The sequence below is a fragment of the Pieris napi genome, chromosome 12 (assembly GCF_905475465.1).
Source record: "Pieris napi chromosome 12, ilPieNapi1.2, whole genome shotgun sequence".
NCBI classification, from domain to species: Eukaryota; Metazoa; Arthropoda; class Insecta; order Lepidoptera; family Pieridae; genus Pieris; species Pieris napi.
In genome coordinates, this window is record NC_062245.1 from 1,791,738 (window position 1) to 1,814,092 (window position 22,355).

The 22,355-nt window shown below is 32.4% G+C and overlaps 1 protein-coding gene across 2 annotated transcripts in view; it reads left to right on the top strand.

Annotated features, from left to right (window-relative positions):
- The window catches only part of LOC125054274, a 183,617-nt gene that overhangs the window by 50,332 nt on the left and 110,930 nt on the right, over positions 1–22,355 (top strand). The window contains exon 2 of one of the 2 annotated variants that reach the window (XM_047656032.1): positions 11,472–11,499. The exons of the other annotated variant lie outside the window; for it this stretch is intronic. The gene's annotated coding sequence lies outside the window, so the exon portion shown is untranslated. The remainder of the gene's footprint in view (positions 1–11,471; positions 11,500–22,355) is intronic. 2 annotated transcript variants of the gene reach the window in all.

A 22,355-nucleotide genomic window follows, 5' to 3' on the forward strand; every position in this document is an offset into this window, starting at 1 on the left:
CTATCAAAAGAAACACCAATTGCAAGTTATAATATAATAGTATAAGATCCCGATATACAACGACCTTCACCGAGATGCTTATTTAATGAAACATATTTTATATTTTATTTAATATGTCAATAAATATAATCCATATGGGTTGCCTAGCAAATTTCAGTCCAGAGTATGTTGAATTAATATTTAAAAAAAAAATATTTTTTTATAATTTGCATGTAGTAAATTTTTTTAATTTTTTCAATCAATATTTTTAATCAGGGTAGTATTATATATGTATCACTATAACTTTCTTTTTTACTAAAGATGTATATATACTTAAGTGTCACATAAAAAATATACACATAAATAATTAATTGATTAAAAACAACCTAACGTTTGCATATTCTATGGGCTTCATACTTTCGATTGGTATAGAATTTATCTAATAATCATACCGGTGAAATGTTTAAAAAATTATTTTTTTTTAATATTAATTAAAATACTCTGGACTGAAATTTGCTAGGCAACCCATATATATGGATTATATTTACGTTTCATTAAATAAGCACCTCGGTGAAGGTCGTTGTATATCGGATCTAAGACCATAAACAAAAACATAATAAAAATAACGGTAGATGTCAGATTAAAGAGAATGCCAAAGTACATATGAATCTTGATCGGCATTGTACGAAAGGTATCACAAGATAGACGGGCATCTTAAGAATTCAACGTTCCGTTAAACGTATGAATCAAACGTCAAAGCTAGGGTCAAATATGTTAACGAAGCTATATAAAGTAACGAAATTCAAAAGATTTTAATATCCGTAAAATGAAGCGTTTTATTAACACCAATCGGCTTAGTAATTAGTTGGTTTCTTATGACCTTACCGAACTGTGAAATTGGACGTTAAGCTTTCGAATTTCGTAGTCGGCTCAAATTCATTTGATAAATCTATATTTTCACTAAGTGTACGTGCGACGAATTAACAGTTTTTGGTGTCTTTTTAATTTTACTGAATATTTTTTAGTACAATTGTGTTTTTTTTTTACAATTAAAAGTATACGTAACTGTTTCTCTGTTTTATATAAAGAGATTAGTATTAGGGAGTCAAAGCAAGACTGTTTTTTAACATAGGCCCATTTTTTTTTAAAAAAACCTTATTATGCTTTACCAGGAGCTCATACACACCTTCACGTACATACGAGTTAAGTGTATTGAATTATGTAAATGTTTCAACCTTTTTGTAAATATTATTCCATCTTTGGCTATATTTTTTCTGTAATTGTTTGTTTTTATATATATTTTTGTTAGCTGTAGGATTACGAAATAAATAGAGCAAAATTCGTCTACTACTTTGAGTATTCTTCCATCCTTGTTTACATCTCTTGTGTGACAAAACACTGGGTTCCAGACTGCATTTATAGTAACCAGACAAATGCAAGTCAAGTTATAATATATATTAATTTATAATATAGGGAGGACATAGCACAACAACTTTGTCGTTTGATCTCAGATTTTTGTATCGTGATTATTATTTTTTTTCAACGCAAGCAGGTGATCAGTCTTCGGTGATACACGTCGTTGACTATTCTTCTATTCCACCGTACAATCGAGTATTGTACATAGACAGAAAGTCTATGGACAGCTGGAGAGTGGAACTCTGCTCACATAAGGCATACGATAAATACAAAAAGAATTCAACAGAGATCGTTCCAAAGTTTCAATCTATCCGTAATCCTGTAAGCTATAAACAAGCTAACAAATGCCGATAAAGGCGATTTTACGATCCGCCACCTCGTTTATTACCAAGTGTCGAAGCTTAACAAAAGTAGAAACAAAATGGACTTAAATATTATTGCAGGTGACTTTATATAAAGTCCGTGTCATTAATGTGTCCGACCTTTTACTCCGAATAGATTTATTTATGACTCCATTCTCTAGATTTATTGTGTTTGTTTTGAATGGAATCGTTCTAGTTAGTAGTTTTAATTAATTTTATTCCTTTAGATTAATATGGAGACAATTTAAAAATCTAACGCTCATTACGTGCTGTTAATAATATAAGGCTAATATTATAATAGTATATACGTTTCTCTTTAATATTAAACATATCATGACGATTAATTTTGTGTTTATGGTTGAACGTGCATTGCGTTTTTGGCTTTTGTGTATAATGTAATTAATTGTTTAGATATTTTATAATAAGTAGCTGTAGGAATACTGATATGCAAATAAATAAATAATAATTTAATGTATTGTGTGCGACACCTAAACCGTTATATATACAATAATTCATTTTAACTTTGTTTATGAAATTATTTGTGAAATTACTGTTTTTTTTTTTATTAATTAATTAATTTAATTTATATATACAAACACTCCTACCCTAACAGGCGAAATTGGCAAGAGTGCACAAAAAGTGAATAAAATTTACAGACGAAACAAAGAAAAAACATACGAAATTAATTAGGAAAAACAAAATTACATAATAAAAAATACATAACTAACTAGTACTATGGGCACTAACAAATAATAGAACTTTTGCCAGTTCACTCAACGGACAATGATAAAGGTCCGTTAACCTATGTAATTCGTTAACTAAATTAATACACCGAATCATATGAAATGTATGGTGTAACCTAAATATTCGAATAGCAGTAAAATCTTAAACTTTAATCCTTAGCAAATGGTCGAAAACACATGTAAGAAACCGCCTCCATTGATTTCTCAGTTATAATAATTATTGCTTTAAAATTGCCGTTTCGCATGACTTCTAAAATGAATCTTATTTCAACCATACAAAGTTGAAATTAGCTTACACGATAGACATTCGATTAAAACCGTCCACACTCTAGGTTAATTAAGACATGGATTATCAATCGTTTTGAGGCAGTAAATAAAGTTGTAATCTTTAAGTTTTAAAGCAAAGGCGTTTCTATAATATGCGTTATCGTAAATGTTAAGACTAACGCATAATGTTTTCTTTTGATCCCACCTACACGGTTAACTTAATATCCTTCTACTAATGCACTGTCAAATTTTAATGTATGCGATAAAGGAGATTCTATTGGAGCATCTTTAATGGAGTTTTGACATTGATCCCATTTGTCTCTTCCGGATAATCTGGTGTCCAGTGAATTGTAGCCAACCATTGCTTGATACGTCTTGTTTAAAATGTTTCAATATATACTAATACTAGCAGACCGGCCAAGCGTTGCTGTGGCTAAGGTTTTTGTTATATGTATTACATAGTAGTAAACTATTCAAGGGAAACGGTAGGAGAACACCAGTCATGCTTTTTTGGTGGTAATGACATTCAATTGTAGCTTATGTGAAACGTTGGTACTTTCAACACAGCGCCATCTGTTAGAGTTGTGACGATCAAATAATTAACAAATAATTTTCAATAAAATAATATTGCGGGCATAAATTGAGATGTAAACCATCCTATCTTTTAAATTAGATCAAACTGCAGATGGTGTGCGAATTTGATTGAAATCGGTTCAGTAGATTAGGAGTCCATAGCGGACAATCAACGTGACACGTAATTTATATATATTGAGATTATTAAGATTTGTGTGAACGCCATCCACTTAAAACACCTGAGTCCTCAAGACATTAGACCCACAGGGTTTGCCAAGGTATTCAATCCAAGAGACCGGAGACCTTTAGAATGCTATATATTGTCTATAAGTAACGTAGTATGTTTTATTTTTTTATTTTTTTAACCAGACGTGCGAAACCGGTACAATGCCATCCAAACTACAAATGTTCAATATTTTGTGACCTTATTTTTTTATTACAGTTTTAGTTCGTCAATCAGATAACTGAAACCCTAAAAGTTTATACCGTTGAAAGAGACTTAGTCTCTCTTTATAATCTTACATGTTTTTGGTAGTCAAAATACAGTGTACTCTCTATAACGTATACATTAAATCACTCTTTATAACGCAACAGCCACTCGCTGTAACGATTTAGAAAACAACATCATTCTTAAGTGTAATTGTTTTTATAATCAGCTTACAAAACCAACTTTTTGAGGTGCCGAAAATTCTAAGAAAGACACCTGAGGTCATAAACAGCCTTCTCGCCTTTGTTTTTGTTAATTGTATTAACACGCGTGCCATACTTAGACTACATTGCCTGTAGGAAATTTTGGTCTCAGTTACTAAACGCACCACCGTCACCTATCGTGTATTATCAGTCGTGAGAAAACTTTGAAACCGTCAAGATGGAGTAAAAGAAAAGAATAATTTACCTATTAATAGTAATGAAATTAGAAATTATTGTAATTGGTCAAATTTTGTTTTTTTTTCTCCACGCTCCCTATAACGAATACTCACTATAACCAAAAAAACAATGCTTCCTTGAAACCATTGAAATTCGTTATAAAGAGTTTACACTGTACTTATATTATTTAGACACCAAGCTGTGAGTCATCAAAAATAATATGCTAACAGGGAAATAATATTGTTGTTTTAGTAAAGTGAGGAGTCCATTTCTTGTCTGATGGGTTTTCAAATATTGACCATTATCAATAAAGGTGACCGGCAGCCCTGTCTTTGATAAAACACATACCGACGCCGTAATTGTGTTTATTTTTGTACTCTGGTCGGTCAATAGATTTTACAGTAACGTACTAATCCATTAGCTATTTCAATTTAAGTGCGAATTTATTTTTCATATGACGTTTCGTGTGTTTCTTAGAGACAGAGTGGACAGAGAGAAACAAAAAAAAAGCCTTTCTATAAAAATGTATGATAGACTCCAAAATGCACATTTAAGTCTAACTTTCACTAAGAATATTATTTCTTAGAAAAACACTTTTTTAACGGATTTGAAGTTATGTTTTGTTATAAATTTACAATTATTTTACATAATTTTAAGTTTATAATAAATAGTTAAAGTAGTAAGTAATTTATAATTTCAATAGAGAAGACGGCTTAAAATTGTCAAACACCTGGGATCTAATAATATCCAAATTAAAATCTCAAGATAAACAAGCCGCGATATGGAGGGAGTTTGTAGTTTATTGTTTATCAGAATGCCAAATCGTAAAATGACTGCTTTACGACTGATTTGAGCGCGACCGCCGCTGTGAACACCGCTGTGTGAGTTCGAAAAGTGAGTTACAGAATCGCAAGGCTGCACTTCTAAAAAAATCGCTTTCTCTTTTGATGCGCAGGAGTCGATTTTATGTTTTTAGCGTAATAGCCCGTTAAGTCGTCCGAGCGTTGCGGCTGTTACGGACCTTGATTTGCTAACCTCAAGGACTATCATGAGAAAATGTTATCATGCGTTATTCATGCCGCAAATCTCGTAACCGCACCACTTAACACTATAATAATAAAGAAAATATTAACGTAATAAATCTGAAAGCTAACTCTCCCATGTGTTGAAACAACGTTCAGTAGTTATTAATTACGCACAGACAGACACCCGAGCCGAGGAGATATATACAGTGAATATTTCAACGGTTAATTAGAAACAAATGTTGAACTTTTTACCATCATTTGTTATGACGTGCAAATAAATAAAATGATAAATAGGAGGACTTTTTGAAGAATGCGTATGCGCATGGCATAGCTGTTGTTTGCCGTAGGGTTAGTCACGATTTAATTAAATCGATTGTCACAGCTGTAGCTTAGTTTTGATTTTTCGGAGTTTCTTGCTGGTTCTCACTTTACTCTGTTCGAGCTTCTCTCAAAAGCTCATAGATTATAGTAGAAATATCTTGTTAAAATAAATTAAGGTAGCTTAGATTAGTAAGATTGTAAGTAATCGTTAATGAGACACCCAAAAACGAATTAGTTTTGCTTAGCACAGCTTGCGACATCAGATGGTTCGGAATCCCATGAAATATAGTCCCAGCAAATTAAAGTACATATACATATGTCTTATAAAGTCTCTTAAAATAAAAATAAAATAAAATATGTTTATTATGGAACGTAAGATACATGTATCACTTATTCCACGTCATTAAATTTGAATTTGTAGGCATCCCTACTCATCGGCAAAGAAGACAGAGGCCGAGAGAAAAAGCCGGCATAAAAAACTCTCGGTCTTACTTCCTAAGGAACAGTTTTTAATTTACGTAAAATTATAAAAAAAAGTGTAAGTTATTTAATGGTTTACCAGTTGACGAATATTATAGCCATAATTATTGTATAGCCTAGATTGTTATTCATATGAAGTCGCACTCTCTTTTGTCAACTTTATTGTAGGAAAAAAAAAGACAGAAGACGACCACTAAAACACACGAGTTTCGTAAATATTTTAGCATATAACATCTAAGTACATCTCATAATAAAAAATGTATTACGAAATAGCGGAATAAAATAAGAATTAGTTTTGAGGAAGTGAATCATTAAGGTCTATAGTTAATGAAATTATGAATGAGATGATTGCAAGAACTGCTGCTAGTACTGCGTATGGAATGTCTGTATGATATTATAGCTAAGGGACAGGTGACAAAAAGTATTATAAATGCCGGGAGCGGATCGTTTTTGTTCAAAACTGGTTCCCGTTCAATACTTGGGAATGTCGGAGATTGCTGATGAGAAATCTTATGATTTTTGTGTGGCTATGAAACTGGATGCCCCACAGCTTTTCTAATAATAATAATAATAGTAATCCAGTGGCTCTACAACCTTAAATGTCTTGGCCACAGATGCATACGTTTATTTGATAAATTTATTTTGGTTTATCGGATTTGAGACATGCGTATCCTTACTAAAGATTTCCTCACTGTTGGAACAAGTGTTAGATGCGCACATAAACAGTAACTCCATTGGTGAACTGGTACTTATTACGTCAGGGAAGTGAGACGGATGCTGAAATCACTAGGCCAAAACTTTTCGCCCATAGACAATAATATCTTTATACATTTATGACTGTAATAAGTGAACTACGTATATATTATGTTAGGGCGAAGACTAACAACCACGCGTCCCTACGTCCAACAGTTGTATCTACTATATAAACGTATAAATATATAGAGCATTACAGTAGCAGACAGAGGCCTACGAGTAGGACTTGAGGTTCAAGGAGCCCCACCAGCTTAATCAAGAGCTGGAAGGTGTCTTCGACTTCACTGCAAGGAAAAGTTACAATTATTATATTTCTTTATTTTAGGAATCCAACAGCTTTAGTTAATTTAAGTGCCACACTTCGTGAAATTCCATGCCGAAAACCGATGACTTTTCAAAGGATAACTTTGGAAGATTTTTTTTTATAAGATTCTTTTACTACTAATACGTAAATGTTAAATATATGCGTATACGCATATGCACATATGCACGTTACATTTAGCAGTTTATTTATTTAGTTATCAAGCTTACGACATCACACACAGTCCTAAATTTACTAATTATTTTACAAAATCTTACATCTAAAATGTGTGACAATTAATGCAAGCATAAGTTTCTCAAAAAAAAATCAATTAGAAATAAAAAAAAATACAACTAAGTAAGTGACACGATAACTATTTAAAATACATCACATAATATTTCCCTAACTTTGTTAACCCTATTGTTTCGCCATCTTCAGGATTACTAGTGTATATAATTTGATACTTTTATTATTAAATCTTTAATCGTGCGTTTCTTAAGGTGGGAACTGACCAACGTTACGAGGTGTAATGTAACATGTAATGTAATGTTACACAGCGAGCATTCGTGCAGTCAGTACGTCGTGTTACGTCGTGTTTCCCCGTAACACGACGTACTGACTGCACGAATGTTCGCTGTCTAACATTACATTACATGTTACATTACACCTCGTAACGTTGGTCAGTTCCCACCTTTAGCCTAACGCGTAATAAGATACAGTCGGTATTTAAAATTGAACAGAGACATGTAACTTATAAAAACTTGATAATGACACGAACTGGCTAAAGGCTTGAGAGAAATTTAACAATTAGTTTTAAGGAATAGCATCCTGAAATCCTGCCAAACCGCTAAAGGTGGGAACTGACCAAAGTTACGAGGTGTAATGTAGCATTCGCATCGAGCGTGTTACGCATCGAGCATGTTACGCTGTGTTCTAAAATCGGCGTAACATGCTCGTCAAAACTCTGTGCTCCACTTTCGCCGCCAGTGTTCACGAGATGTGATAGTGATAATGTTGATATCTTTCATTCTATTTAATTATTGTTTCATCCAAATTAAGAAGAAGAGAAAATGTTATTGGACATAAAACTTATTTAAAAACACAGGCGTATGAGGTGGTTTGTTATTGATTGCAATATTAAAAACCAAATGATTACTGGACAGTATAAAAACTTTGTACGCAGGTCTCGATTTTGAAGAACTGTTGAATTTAATTGGACCAAAAGTACTTAAAAAAGACACAATTTATAGAAAATCATAATCATGATCACTCGCGATGTGCGACGCGTAATTACTGAACCGCGTAACAGTCAAAGGATTCGCCAAAAAACCGACAGCCGGGTGGAGCACTCAAAGCGAGCAACGAGCGGCTCGTTGCTCGCTGGTTTCCCCGTAACACGACGTACTGACTGCACGAATGCTCGCTGTGTGACATTACATTACATGTTACATTACACCTCGTAACGTTGGTCAGTTCCTACCTTAACAGTTTGTTTACTCATAGCAGGAGTGATTGTATTTTGAATTTTTATTTGACCTCCTTAACAGGGCTAGAAGCCTAGTACTTCTGAGCTCGAAGAGCTAGGCTAAGCAGACAAATATCTATAAAACATTTATTTTATTATTGCAATAAAGTATACGTATACTGATCTTAATTTAAGAAATTAAAAATGATTCATGTGAACTTTTTTTTTTTGTTTTTCATGTATTCTTTATTAGTTTAGTTTGTTTTTTGTTCCTTGTTTCCAACTAAATGTAATACATGTATTTTTGCACTTCTTGCCTATCTTATGTAATTTAAAAAAAAAAAATTCTCACAGTGGTTGCCTGGAAGAGATCGCTCGAAAGCGATAAGGCCGCCAGTTGCTCTCCTTTTTATTTAATTATGTCAATTGTACTATATTAATGTATATGCAAAGAAGTGTTAATAAATAAATAAATAAAATATATAAATAAATAAAGTTTGAATAGTTATAATGTTGACATAAGCCGGCAGCACACTTGAAATTACCAAACTATGACTAAGCTGTGTCAAAGCGTAGTTTTTTTACCCAAAGTGAAGTAAACACAGTTTTAATATATTATTTTACTTTCGTTGATTAAACATTGTAATCGTAATTGATCTATAACAAAAATGCAATAAACTATAAATAAGCAGGTGTTGAAATATTAATCTTGTAAGGTAGGATCGATTCAATCCGATTATAACAATGTACTTAATTGCATAGCTACAAACAAGTTTGAATGTTGACTGTTGCAGACTCAACTTGGATGAGAGAACGATGGATAAGTGAGAAACTTCGATTTGAGGAAGTTAGTTTTGTACTTAAATTATTCATTCAATATGCTTTTTCATACTTCTTATAAAATAAATGTTGCCAAAGATATTTTGTTGTTAGTTTAGAATCTGTATTCTTTTTCTATTTCTCTGTAGAAAGTACATACAATTCTAATACATAAAATTCTCGTTTCACAGTCTTCGTTCCCATACTCCTCCGAAACGGCTCAACCGATTCTTATGAAATTTTGTATGCATATTCAGTAAATCTGAGTATCGGCTTCTATCTTTCAAACCCCTAAATATTAAGGGTTACACCCCTACATTTATTTTTTATTTTTTAGACAATTTTTTTTGTTTTTATTTTTTTATGATACAGCATACAAAAATACATACAACCCTTAATTTTCATACACGATCAACCCCTATTTTTTATTATAGTAGATGGTTATTTTTATTGAACGAATAAAATGGCAAAACAACGTTTGCCGGGTCAGCTAGTATTACTATAGTCTTAAGTCCTATCGTCCGATATTGTCTCTGAAATTTAGCGTCAGGATTTGTGTCACTATTCCTTCATTTCCTTATTGTTTTTGTGTTTTAATAAAATTGTTATTATTTTTTGTACCTTTATCTATTATAGTTCGGTCCCAAAACACATTATTTAATTTCATAGAATAATGGTTATTTTCATGATTGTAAGAAATTTTACAGAAGTCCCTAAAGCCTAGGTAACTAATATAATAGATCAGAATCCGATGGGAATAAAATCTATGCATAATATTGCAGACAGCGAATCTAATTTACAAGTCAAACAAACATTAGGAACTCAGCACAGACTTCTAAGATTCGATTTCGATTAATCTCACGCTTGTAGTCGAACTTCATATTAGAACCGCGGTAAGCTGTTCAAAGTAAGAGGAGGCAGCGATTAAGTACAGTTTTAAATTCAATTTTTTTAGTACAATATTTTTTCGACTCTGACATGTCTTATATACTTTGAAGCGCATTTGAATAACAATATTTCTTATTTGCTTTGATTGGTCTTGAGGGATTTAAATCCATTTTTTAAAATTTATTATAGACATTAGACAAGTATGTACTGAAATTTATTGGGACTATACTACCTGGTGTCGCAGGCTGCAAAACTGTTTCATTATTATTTCTTTGTTTGTAGTTGCTGAACTATCCGTTCGCATGGATTCTCCATGTAGACTCTGTTCGAGGAACTGAAGCAATGAAGTTTTTATCAGAAACACGTAGTTTTTTGTATCTGGATGCTCCATACGCCGGACTGTTGAGCAGCTTGTGCAATGTGCAGTGATGTTTGTTCAGTGTTGTTATCGCAGTAGCAATTAAATATATTGAACGATAGTTAATTAACACGGGCTATGAAGATCACATTAAGCTAGTTTTTGGAAGGCATTGCCGAAAATTCCGTCAAAATTCCGTCCGTCAAATCATTAACATGACAACCCCTAAACAATAACTGCTTTATAGTTGTAGTAGACCTGATTCTTGTCCTTATGTCGAAAATAAATAAAAGTCACAAAACCACTTTAAACGATTTATCAATTATAATTGTACAGTTGAATATAACGGCGTAACTATATGTGTTTATTTAACAATTCAAAAATCATTTATAAAATTAAACATAAAATGCCATATCTACATTGGAACATTTATTCTCATAAAATCGCTCGTGTTTTTAAAAACGCTTCTCGCTGCTAACGAAACGCTGCCTTTAAACAAGTTTCGCTATGCATTAATGCCTCTCTTGAATTGGTTACATTTCATCGGTTCTCTTTTGATGCTAATCGAAGAATTTAAATATAAATTATTGCTGATTGTGTGATTGGAATATGTTATTGTATCCAAGTTATAATTTACGTTTCTAATTAAGACGTTTTATGAGAGCATAAATTATTTATAAACTTCTCGTTAGTAACAACAATACTGTCAACAGATCTATAAAATATTTGTCATTTAAAGTACTACGTCGGACGACTAGGAATATTTTAAAAATATTTGGGAAATAAATATGTTAATCAGATGTTGAATTACTTTTTAGATTTTATAAAAAAATATTTTTATTTTTCCAGGTACCTACTACAGGCTCTACAGAAATTGTAATTGTAAGTATGAATGTTTTTTATTTCTTTTTATAAAAAATAAAATTCAGTTTCAAACAGAACATTGTTATGTGCTATCTAATTCACTGTTTTTTTAGTAATTTTTTTTTAAATTTTTGTAACATTTATGTTTACCAAAATTCTCTTATATTTTCGATAAGATTGCCATAGATATAGTATTATGCACGTGGTGAACTTCAATGAATTCATAAATAAACACTTCTTATCATTATAATAAAGTTTCGACATCTAAAGCAAGAATTTTATTTCATAGTTTCTAAATTTAAAACATCAGAAGATAACGAGTGTGTTAACATAAAAAATCTGTGTGTGAAAAAGGGTTGAAAATTTTAATTATAAGTATCAATAAACCGTAGTTATCGGTCCGTAAACTTTAGAGGCGTCTACTCATTAACTCGAGGTCATAAAAAGTCAGATCTTTAATTATTATATGTAACGTCATAATCGTCCCGATCGTGAGCAATCATCGAACGCATGAATTAATGTTGACGTCCAATTAAATTAGACACTCAAATTACACTTCGAATACACCCAATATTCGTGCTTACGATAGTCGAGTGCTCTGGATTTGAGATGCAAAGTGTCTTGTTAACATGGTCGAGAGATACTTAGATTATTACGTTAGTAAGATACTAGTTTACTTGTTCGAAACACCCGCTGGGCTAAATGTGAGGCGTACAGTGTGCCACTTCATCTGAATCCAAATCAGGTGTCAAATCATTATTAACTTTATAAAGCTCGTAATAGAATTCTAAAATGTTTAACGCCGCAACTTGCGTTCTCCGCTGTACAAGCTGTTCCATTACAAGTTTTACATCATTTATCATACTTTACATTGCTATAATTTATTCTTGATGCCTCTCTTGTTTTATTTTGAGATTTCTTACATGGAGTTCTCGAATTTCTTGGGACGTGATGCGATTCTTGCATATAAAGTTGTTTGTGCCTTTATTATCGATAACAATATTTTACACGTCAACGAGAGCCGGTAAGGTGAAACCACGGCTTATTTATACGTTGTCGGGACCTTATGGATTTCTTTAAAGTGTTGGCGATTAATTATCTGCATTTCCATTGAAATAAGAGAATTCAATTTCAACTTATACAAATAAATAGCTTTCAATAAGCAATACATTTTTCCTTGACTAATTGCAGTAACACGTGACATCGTCTTATAATATGATTATAATCGTTTTACGATTTGGCATTCTGATAAACAATAAACTACAAGCTCCCTCCTTATGTAAGTTACAGAATCGCAAGGCTGATTTTTGTCCTTTGATAAACTTTAACGCATTGGGTGAGCATAGACTAAATTGAACACGGTGACTTCTTTTTGTCTACATAAAGAATTCATATCAAATTAAGATCTAGCCTAACTTAAGACTAATAAGTAATTTAAAACTAACCTAATAAAATAAAATAATAAAATAATTTACTAAAAAGGATTTTTAACATAAGAAACTGTCCAACACCACTACTTACAGAAGACACAGTTCTTGTGTAATATTTTATTCCACTTACCACTTCTTATCACTACCGCTTTTTTATGTAATAAGGGGCTCCTGAAGTTAAGTGATACCACTTCCCATAGACATTGTCAGAAGGCTCGCAAGTTGTCGACTTTTTAAGAATTGGTACGCTCTTTTCTAGAAGGACCCTAAGTCGAATTGGTTCGGAAATACTTCAGTGGGCAGCTGGTTTCACATAGTGTGGTTCCGAAACAAACACTGCCTGAAAAAACGATCAGTTGTGAAACGACGGACGTCGAGGTGATACGGATGATATTTTCTATTTGCCTTGACGTTCTAATGAAACTCAGCTGCAGGTATTGATCTAAAAAGCCTAACAATAGTACACTATTCTCATTTTCAATGCCCGATAAAATTATAATCGAACTATTTCCGGATGGATGACAAGCAACCGTATAAGTAATGAGATTGTTATTATCAAAGATTATCTGTACATAATCTCGCATTATCTCACCTCAATTATTACCTTTAACCATTAATTATAGGTTATTGATGCGGTCACATAAACAGTAATTGGATGATAATGTAAGCATTAGATTTGATCTAGAGATAGTTAATTTAGAACTATCAGTACTAATTTCACTAATGTCTTGCTAGATACAGGTCGTAAACGATGTGTTTGTTGTACCGTGATTACAGTTTAAATCTGATTACGAAGGACTATTCATCTTGTAACTATACTGTATTTAAGGTATATAATATCTGATATGAAGTCGTACAAAAATAAAAGATGCTGTAACTTATACAAAAAGGCTAAAATGGAAATGGGCCGGTCACATTGGCCGCATTTGTGATAGCAGATGGGTCAAAAAGACCCTTACTTGGAAAGGCCCAGTTTGAAGAAGAAAGAGAGGATGCCCACCGAAAACTTGGGAAGATGATATAAAAGGGATAGCGGGAAAAAACTGGAAAATTGTCGCATCAAATAGGGATAAGTGGAAGAATCTGGAGGAGGCCTTCACTCCATCGGAGGCCGAGTACGAGTGTAAAACTTAAAAGACATGGACTTACTGTAGTTATAGTGTACGAATAAAGACTATTTTTATTTATTTATTTATTTTATCTTAATATACATAAATTACGTGTCACGTTGTTTGTCCGCTATGGACTCCTAAACTACCGAACCGATATCAATAAAATTTCCACACCATGTGTAGTTTGATCCAACTTAAAAGATAGGATAGCTTACATCTCAATTTATACCGGCAATTCTATTTTATTGCAAAATGTTTGTTTATTATTTGATAGTCACAATTCTAACAGATGGCGCTGTGTTGAAAGTACCAACGTTTCACATAAGCTACAATTTAATGGCATAACCACTAAAAAAGCATGGTGGTCCCCATGACTGGTGTTCTCCAACCGTTTCCCTTGAATAGTTTACTACTATGTAAAATAACAAAAACCTTAGCCACAGCAACGCTTGGCCGGTCTGCTTGTAATATATATATATTATAATATACCTTAAATAAGATATAGTATATTGAATAAGCTCGTACTTACTTTCTTTTTACGGCCTTCATATCTTCTTCTTCCATGGATAATGTTCAATAATATTACCTAAGATTAAGCAATTTTGGGTTCAGCGTGTGACTCTCATCCTTGAGGTCGTAGGTTCGATTCCAGGCTATGCACCAATAGACTTTCTTTCTATGTGCGTATTTAACATTCGCTAGAACGGAAGACGTGACGAGACCCAATTGCCGACGGCGTGTGTCAGGCACAAGAGACTGATTAACTAATTGCCTATTAGATTAACAAATGATCATGAAACAGATCTGAGGCCAAAAAAGGTTATAGCGCAACTGATTTATTTTTTGATACATAATTCACTAGCCTTTATATGTAACATTGCATGCTTGCATTTAGTTATATTGATGAATCTTTCAAAGAGATCTTTTTTCAAATATCATTCTTATCGTTAATTGTCAATCTCCAAACAATAAATAAACATTACCATGACAAAACGTTATCAGAGAAGCATTTCTTTAAACGTGCGATTGTTAAAAAGGGAAAAGATAAGGCATGTTTTAACTTACGGCGTCGGTGAAAACCCCTTAATTTAAGTATTGGAATTAATGCTAAGACATGAACGACTAAATATTGATTTAAAAGCGATGTTCACTTTGAGGCAAAATAAATTAAATTGTGGCTGAAACTGTTTGTTTTAGGAATCAAGATGACATTTGGCGCTATAGATTATATATACGTAAGATAGTAACAATTCGGATGGGCAGGCCACATAGCGCGCATGGACAAGAAACTATAGAATCGCAGGCTCCTTGAATCAGCAGAACAAAAGACAGTGCAGCCGCCCACCGCCTAGGTAGACTGACGACATTGTCAAGGAGGTTGGCTCCTAGTGGATACAGAGAGGCCAGTACAGGGCGTACTGGAAGGAAATGGAGAAGGCCTGCGTCCAAAAATTGACGAATGGAGGCTAATGATGATGATTAATAATAATTTATAAGCGCTAGGCAAATGAGAAATGGACAGAAGATGTATTATCACGGTATCTAAGATACAAAAGGACGAGGCGATGTCAAGTAAAAAGATGGGCAGATGATGTGCTGAACAGCAGGCTTGCCAGAACAGAGTGGACTAAATAGAACCTGATGAAAAAAATTATGTGTACTGTTACTATAAACTTTGATTAATTTTTTTATGAGAAGGTAGGGAAATGAGCAGGCGGATCACACGCGCAACACCAGGAGGTTTGCAAACTTCTACAGCTGTTTCATTGGTTAATTTTATTTTTTGAAAAGTCAGCTGTGTAGCCCAAGCATGTCATTCCTCAAATAGAAAGAACATTCTATTAGAATTGTTATTCTGTATAATATACGAACAGGGATATATATAACGATAAATTTGTTACACCTTAAATCCCATAAATACATCAAAATAAATTCTTCTACAAACACAATATATTTATAATTTCCCGTACCGTGCCAAGAGCGAACACTGTTTCACGAGTTTTCAGATAAAATTTCTGAGATCACATGTTCCGGAATAAGTTGGAGGTACGAAAACACAATTTTCCACATCAGTTGATTCTGTTAAAAGTAAGGGCATACTTGGAACCCGCCCAGTATTATTTACATATTACCCACATATTACTGTAGCTAATAAATTCTCAGTAATATTGTTTCTGGTTCTACATTTATTTGCTTTACTATGTTTCTATGTTTCTATGATTTACATAGTATGAAATTTTACCCGTGAATGGTTTCCGATGGACGGTACTGAAGTTAGCTAGGATATTCTATAAAATGTAAAAAGTCTAAGCTGTATATTATTATTTTTAAGATTGGAAATTAAACGGTTTTTTATTGTTATTTATTATAAATAAGTACAAACATCATTATTATTATTTTTCATGTATTCTTTATTAGTTTAGTTTGTTTTTTGTTCCTGTTTAGTTTCTTTTTCTAAACAACTAAATGTAATACATGTATGTTTGCACTTCTTGCCTATCTTATGTAATTTAATACTTATTTCTCACAGTGGTTGCCTGGAAGAGATCGCTCGAAAGCGATAAGGCCGGCAGTTGCTCTCCTTTTCATTTAATTATGTCAATTGTACTATATTAATGTATATGCAACGAAGTGTTAATAAATAAATATAAATAAATAAACATCGACTAACTGTTTGCTGATATTATAGAATTGAAATGTCTGTCAAGTGTGGATAGGATACGGAATCGGAAAGAAAAACTTATGTAAAGTAGTGTTTGATGCAGTACTGTTAATATTAAATTTGATTTTTACTTTGTATAAGTCAAGTGAAAAACAGAACCAATTCTTCGTAGACACAGACTATAATCGCAAATTATTTTCACAATTTAATTTGAGTTATTCTTAGTTGAACTTAAGATATTCAATATATAATGTGAGCCTAATATATGCACATACATCATAAAGAACAATCAGGAGAATAGGCCTTTCTAGCATATTACATCAATCATTGATGTGTATTTATACATATATTTTCAATATGTTTGATACTGAACCTTGTTTTGACGATAATAATGAAGACAGTATGCAGTAATGTGAGGTAGTCTCTCCGTGTTAGGCTACTAAGATTTGCTCCAGTGTGGTGACATGTCGTTGAAAAAGATCTCTTATTATTTGAATCACCAAAATACACATCATATTATGTACGACCGATACATGTAATAAATAACAGACATAAAAGACTTTCAATGATAAGTAATTACCCACACCTTTTTTCCTACGTATTTAAAGACACTTTTAGCCCGCCACTATGTGGCACCAGCTTCGAAGAAATTCCGAACCAATTTTACTTGGGTCTTTCAAGAACAGCGTATCGTCGGTGGTATATCTTACTAAATCTTAATATATATAAATGTCACGTCACGTTGTTTGTCCGCTATGGACTCCTAAACTACTGAACCGATTTCAATCAAATTTGCACATCGTGTGCAGTTTGATCTAACTTAATAGGATAGCTTACATCTTATTTTATACCAATAATACTTTATTGCAAATTATTTGACAGTCACAATTCTAACAGATGGCGCTGTGTTGAAAGTACCAACGCTTCACATAAGCTACAATTTATGGCATAACCACCAACTAACTTCGCTTACATTGTAATAGAAAAATATCTTTAAAAATAGCAATGCGTTATCCTGATTACCAAGTAGATGTCGTGGGAATCTTATTTTACGAATTAATCATTTATTAATATTAATGAATCGAAACTTTACACCTACCTATAAATTTATACAAACGAAGATTCGGTAATCGAACCATGCCTATTTGGCAATTCGAGCCGCTTACGTTGATCGGAACATAATGGTGATTTTATTTAAATGAACGAAATTTAAGATTTATGTCTTAATAAAGATTCCGGTTTTCGAACAAGGTTGTTTTAACATTTATACTTGTTATTAGCAACTATTATTGTGCCCAATACGAGTTTAATAAATGAAAGACAATAATGAAATAGGTATCTTATCAGGGACGGATTTAGAAGCCACATCGGGGCAACAAAGTAGGCTCCAAATAAAATAACCAATGTTTTACAGTCGAACTTTTCAGTGAACAATTTAGTGTGAAACCAAGTAGATTCCTTTAGTATTTAACAAGCATATAAAAATAAATGTTGTTTACTAGTGTCGGAATTAAAAACCTTTTTCTTCGAAGGCTGTTTTGTGGACATGGCCCCTAAATCTGGCCGTGTATCTAATCATACACATACTAAAATAAAATTTATTTACTAGGATAATGGGTTTATTTGTTGTACATTTTGATTTGTAATTTCTATGTTAGCTGTTGGCTACCAAAATAAAAAATGTTTCAGACAACGTTGCATTTATCTAATCTTTTTTAAGGATTCTAAATGCTGTGTACTTTTTGTTTATTTAGAGCAGGATTTTACAACATTATTACATTAAAATCTTGCATGTAGAAAAAGCATTTTTTCTTTTTTTTGTAATATTAAGTTTTAATTGTCGTTTGTTTAATGTTAAATTTCAGTTTTTTTTACTTACATATGTTTTCTGTTTCATATACATTGTTTATCTATGTAATATGTTTTGGCTGTGTATATTCTCCAAGTGTTTTGTTTCATAATATGCATATTAGCTGTTAGATTACTAATAAATAAAAAAATAACAATAAAATCAAATTTATACGCTTAAACAGTTTTTCTTTTTAAAAATTTCGCGTCATGCTTGTTACTAACAGAATTCATACAAACTTTAAATATGTAATAGCTCTGCGAAACTGCGGTAGAAGGGCTAAATTTCGAGGGAAAATTTATTAGATAACATCCTAGAAATAGCAGAGTTAGAACCAAGGACGGTTCCACGAAAGTCGTAAACTTCATGTATTAAAATATCAAAATGTTCTAGATCTTATATGAACCCTTTAAGTAAAGCATTTAATTTTGTAGCATAATTCTTTAAACAGTTAATTACAATTAAAAATCGTATTGGTTGCGAAGTAACTTTACCAGCTGGGAACTAGCGTAGAAAAAGTACCAACCTGTATACAAAACTCTATAAATTTGTAAGCAAACATAAATCAACACAAACTGAATATTAACTTTAGTCGCGTGGGCTTTTGCGTTTATTTATTGGTTCATTAATAATTTTAAATTAATATTAAAGCAATAGTAAATTCAAGAAACTTTGTATAAAATATATTTTTTCTCAACCACATTGGTGACAAATTAATCATTCTATTTTAAGCGTGATTTAAGAGATGTTTCAAAATATATTTTATTTATATTTCATATTACAACTTATTTAATGCTGGCAGTTGAATCGTTAAGACTGTCTTTCATTTTCAATTAGTTTGATTAGACTTTAAGTTTATATCCATATTAACCACTATTTGACCTGTTACCATGGTAACATATACGGCGTCTATAGTGTAAAGTTTAACCGACCGAGACGTTTAATAATAAAACCAGTGGTGATCAAAAGTCAAAAATCATTTATTCATGTAGGTAACACAATGTACACTTATGAACGTCAAAAAAAAAATACATTAAATGCTTCTAATTTTACATTCACTGCCGGTTCTCAAATCAAGGGCGTAAAACGGAAGAGAAGAACTGGCAATAAACTCTCCGCCACTCTTTTTAATTGCCAAGTTTTTTGTTTTACACAACGTTTGTAAGGAGCTGCAACCATTACACCGTGTTCCACATGACATCTTAAGTAATAAAAAATAATAAAATAAATTAAAAACAAAGATTTGTCCTCTATCAGCTGGAGGCATGGTGAAATAGGAACACTCACTTATATTCTCGTGGGATTACATTCTGGTGGATACAACCCTTGATCTTGTACTATATTATATCTGTATGTGGTTAATATCAGCCCACACTCTGTTCTTTACACACGCTGTCTACTTTTGTATCTAAGACATGCCCCAGTTTCCTCACAATATTTTCCTTTAGAGAGAGAGTAGAGCCCTATACTACATAATGGCAAGATAAATGCATCAAAGATACCTTAAAAATAATAGAAAAAATCATATATTAATGGCGTAGACAGCTGACGCCGTCATCTGGGAGATATGAGGCGTTAACGCATCTCCAAATTACACGCCATTAATTGAAACGTCAGTTTGCGAAACAAAAAAATCATACTAATTTAGATATCAAGAGGCCGACAAATTGTTAGCTATACGTTCGAGGAATTAAGACATCGCTTTGTTGTGTTATTCTGGAGTCTCTGTTGCGACTCAACCGCTGATGCTGAGAATAATCGTTGGTTTTGACTTTTCAGCTTCGATAATTATGTCTCGATGACTTTTATTTACGCAAAAAACATTTTTACTAATGAGTTTTACATAAAAGGTGAAGGCAGATCTAATATATAATAAGATCATGAGAATAAGAAAATGAATACATTTCACATTTCGTCTATGAGATTCCCAACATCGTATTCCAAATAAGGTCTGAATTATTTATTGTGTAATCCTAAAGCTATAATATTTATATATAACATAAAACCATTATTCTAATGATATAGCCAAACATGTATTCCAATATAATATAATATACAGAAACGTTCAAACAAGAAAGGGTAAAGGTAATACCTAATTCGTGTGTGATGGTGTGTAGGTACGGGTACGTATGTATATGTGAGGATGTGTATGTGGGGAGTGCTCATGATGACTACTACTTAAAAATAGCATTTTATAATAAGTTATAGATATCCATCTTATCATTTTAAGCAATTGATACTTTAAAACATTTATTTTAAAACGTTTACTTATGTTTTTATAATAAATGGAACAAAGAACAATAACTAACCTTAAAATATAATAACTAAAATATATTATTAAAATGAGTCCCTTAGACAAGGTTCCGAAGATACTGACAGCTTTCCTCCTTTAAATAGCTAGACTAATTCTTTGTCCGAAGTAGCTTCCTCGTCGTTCCTTAAAAAGCCTTATAGCGCTAGGACCCCACGGACTAAGGGTCTCGACACCGAATGGGACAAAATCATATTCGGAGCCTAGACCCCTGTATTTGCACAAAATTATTGATACTTATATGCATGTGGTACCAAATCCATGTATTTACGGCCAATTTGATATGAAGCATATCTTCATTATTAAATAGTTAAAAATATTCCTATAAAACGCGATGAAGATTAATGAATAAGCGCGAATAGCCCTGTCGGCTTGTTCAGAGGATATTTTTAGCTCTCGACGTTTCAATCGAGCGGTCAGAGTTTGGCGGTTTTTGTTGTGAAATTGTTGGTCCTATCCACCATTCCAGAGGGCAAGGGTTGAGTGGACTTCAAAACTTCCAGGCAATTTTCCGCTTTGAGTCGATTGAGTGTTAATATCCGTGTAATACTATTATCTCTTAACGATTTTATTCAAAAGCATTAATAAGAGGCATTTTGAAGCTCGCGTGACTGATCTTTTTGTATGCTATTAAACTAAGAATATTAATAATGTCGTTAAAATCTTAATGCTATTTATATGATATATTATATGATATTATTTCATTTTTTCTCTTGACTGAAACATCATTAAACATTACAATCTAGCCTAACTTAAGACTAATAAGTAATTTAAGCCAGTCTATATTAAGGGAAAGAAGTTTAGCACTTAAGACTAACATGCACTAACACTAATTTACTAATGCAAATGATTTTTTTCCTTTCCCATCTTCTCAAAATCTTGTAAAAGTTATAAAATTTGTAGTATCGTCATAATATTTTATTGGTATGGAAGACTTGAGACTCTAGACACAGGTCTCATTTACTTAAGTGTCGCCAAATCTACGAATTGTAATGCATATGTCGAAGCCAACTAGATTCATTAGTCCCTGAATAGCAGCATAGTAGCAGTAGCTATTAAATATTTTGTCCTTATTAAAAGCAATAGTCTTCATGAATATCCTCGACTCCATTTCTCAAAAATTATTCAAACCGGATTAAGTCGTCCCATATTTTATCATTAATATAGGCGAATACAAAAATACCTCATAAAAGCTTTATTTAAGGAGCGAAGCCTATTCCCCGAGATCGCAAGAATTAATGCAAAATAATACGATTTGTTTGGGACTTGTCGCCATGTTCCTAAATCCACCCGCCATCATTGGACAGTATTTATTTTATTCTCTCATTTGAATAAAACAATACTGAGCCCTTTTATTACTTTGTTGAGATTTTTAGACAAATTAGCTTCGCAAAGGTTCTTGGTTGAGCAAATTTACCAACTCCATTGTCAATGCTAGAAAAGAGAGTAATTGGAGTGAATTCAAACTACAGTTCTAGTCAACATCTTGAAGTAGATAGGTCTAGGCTAG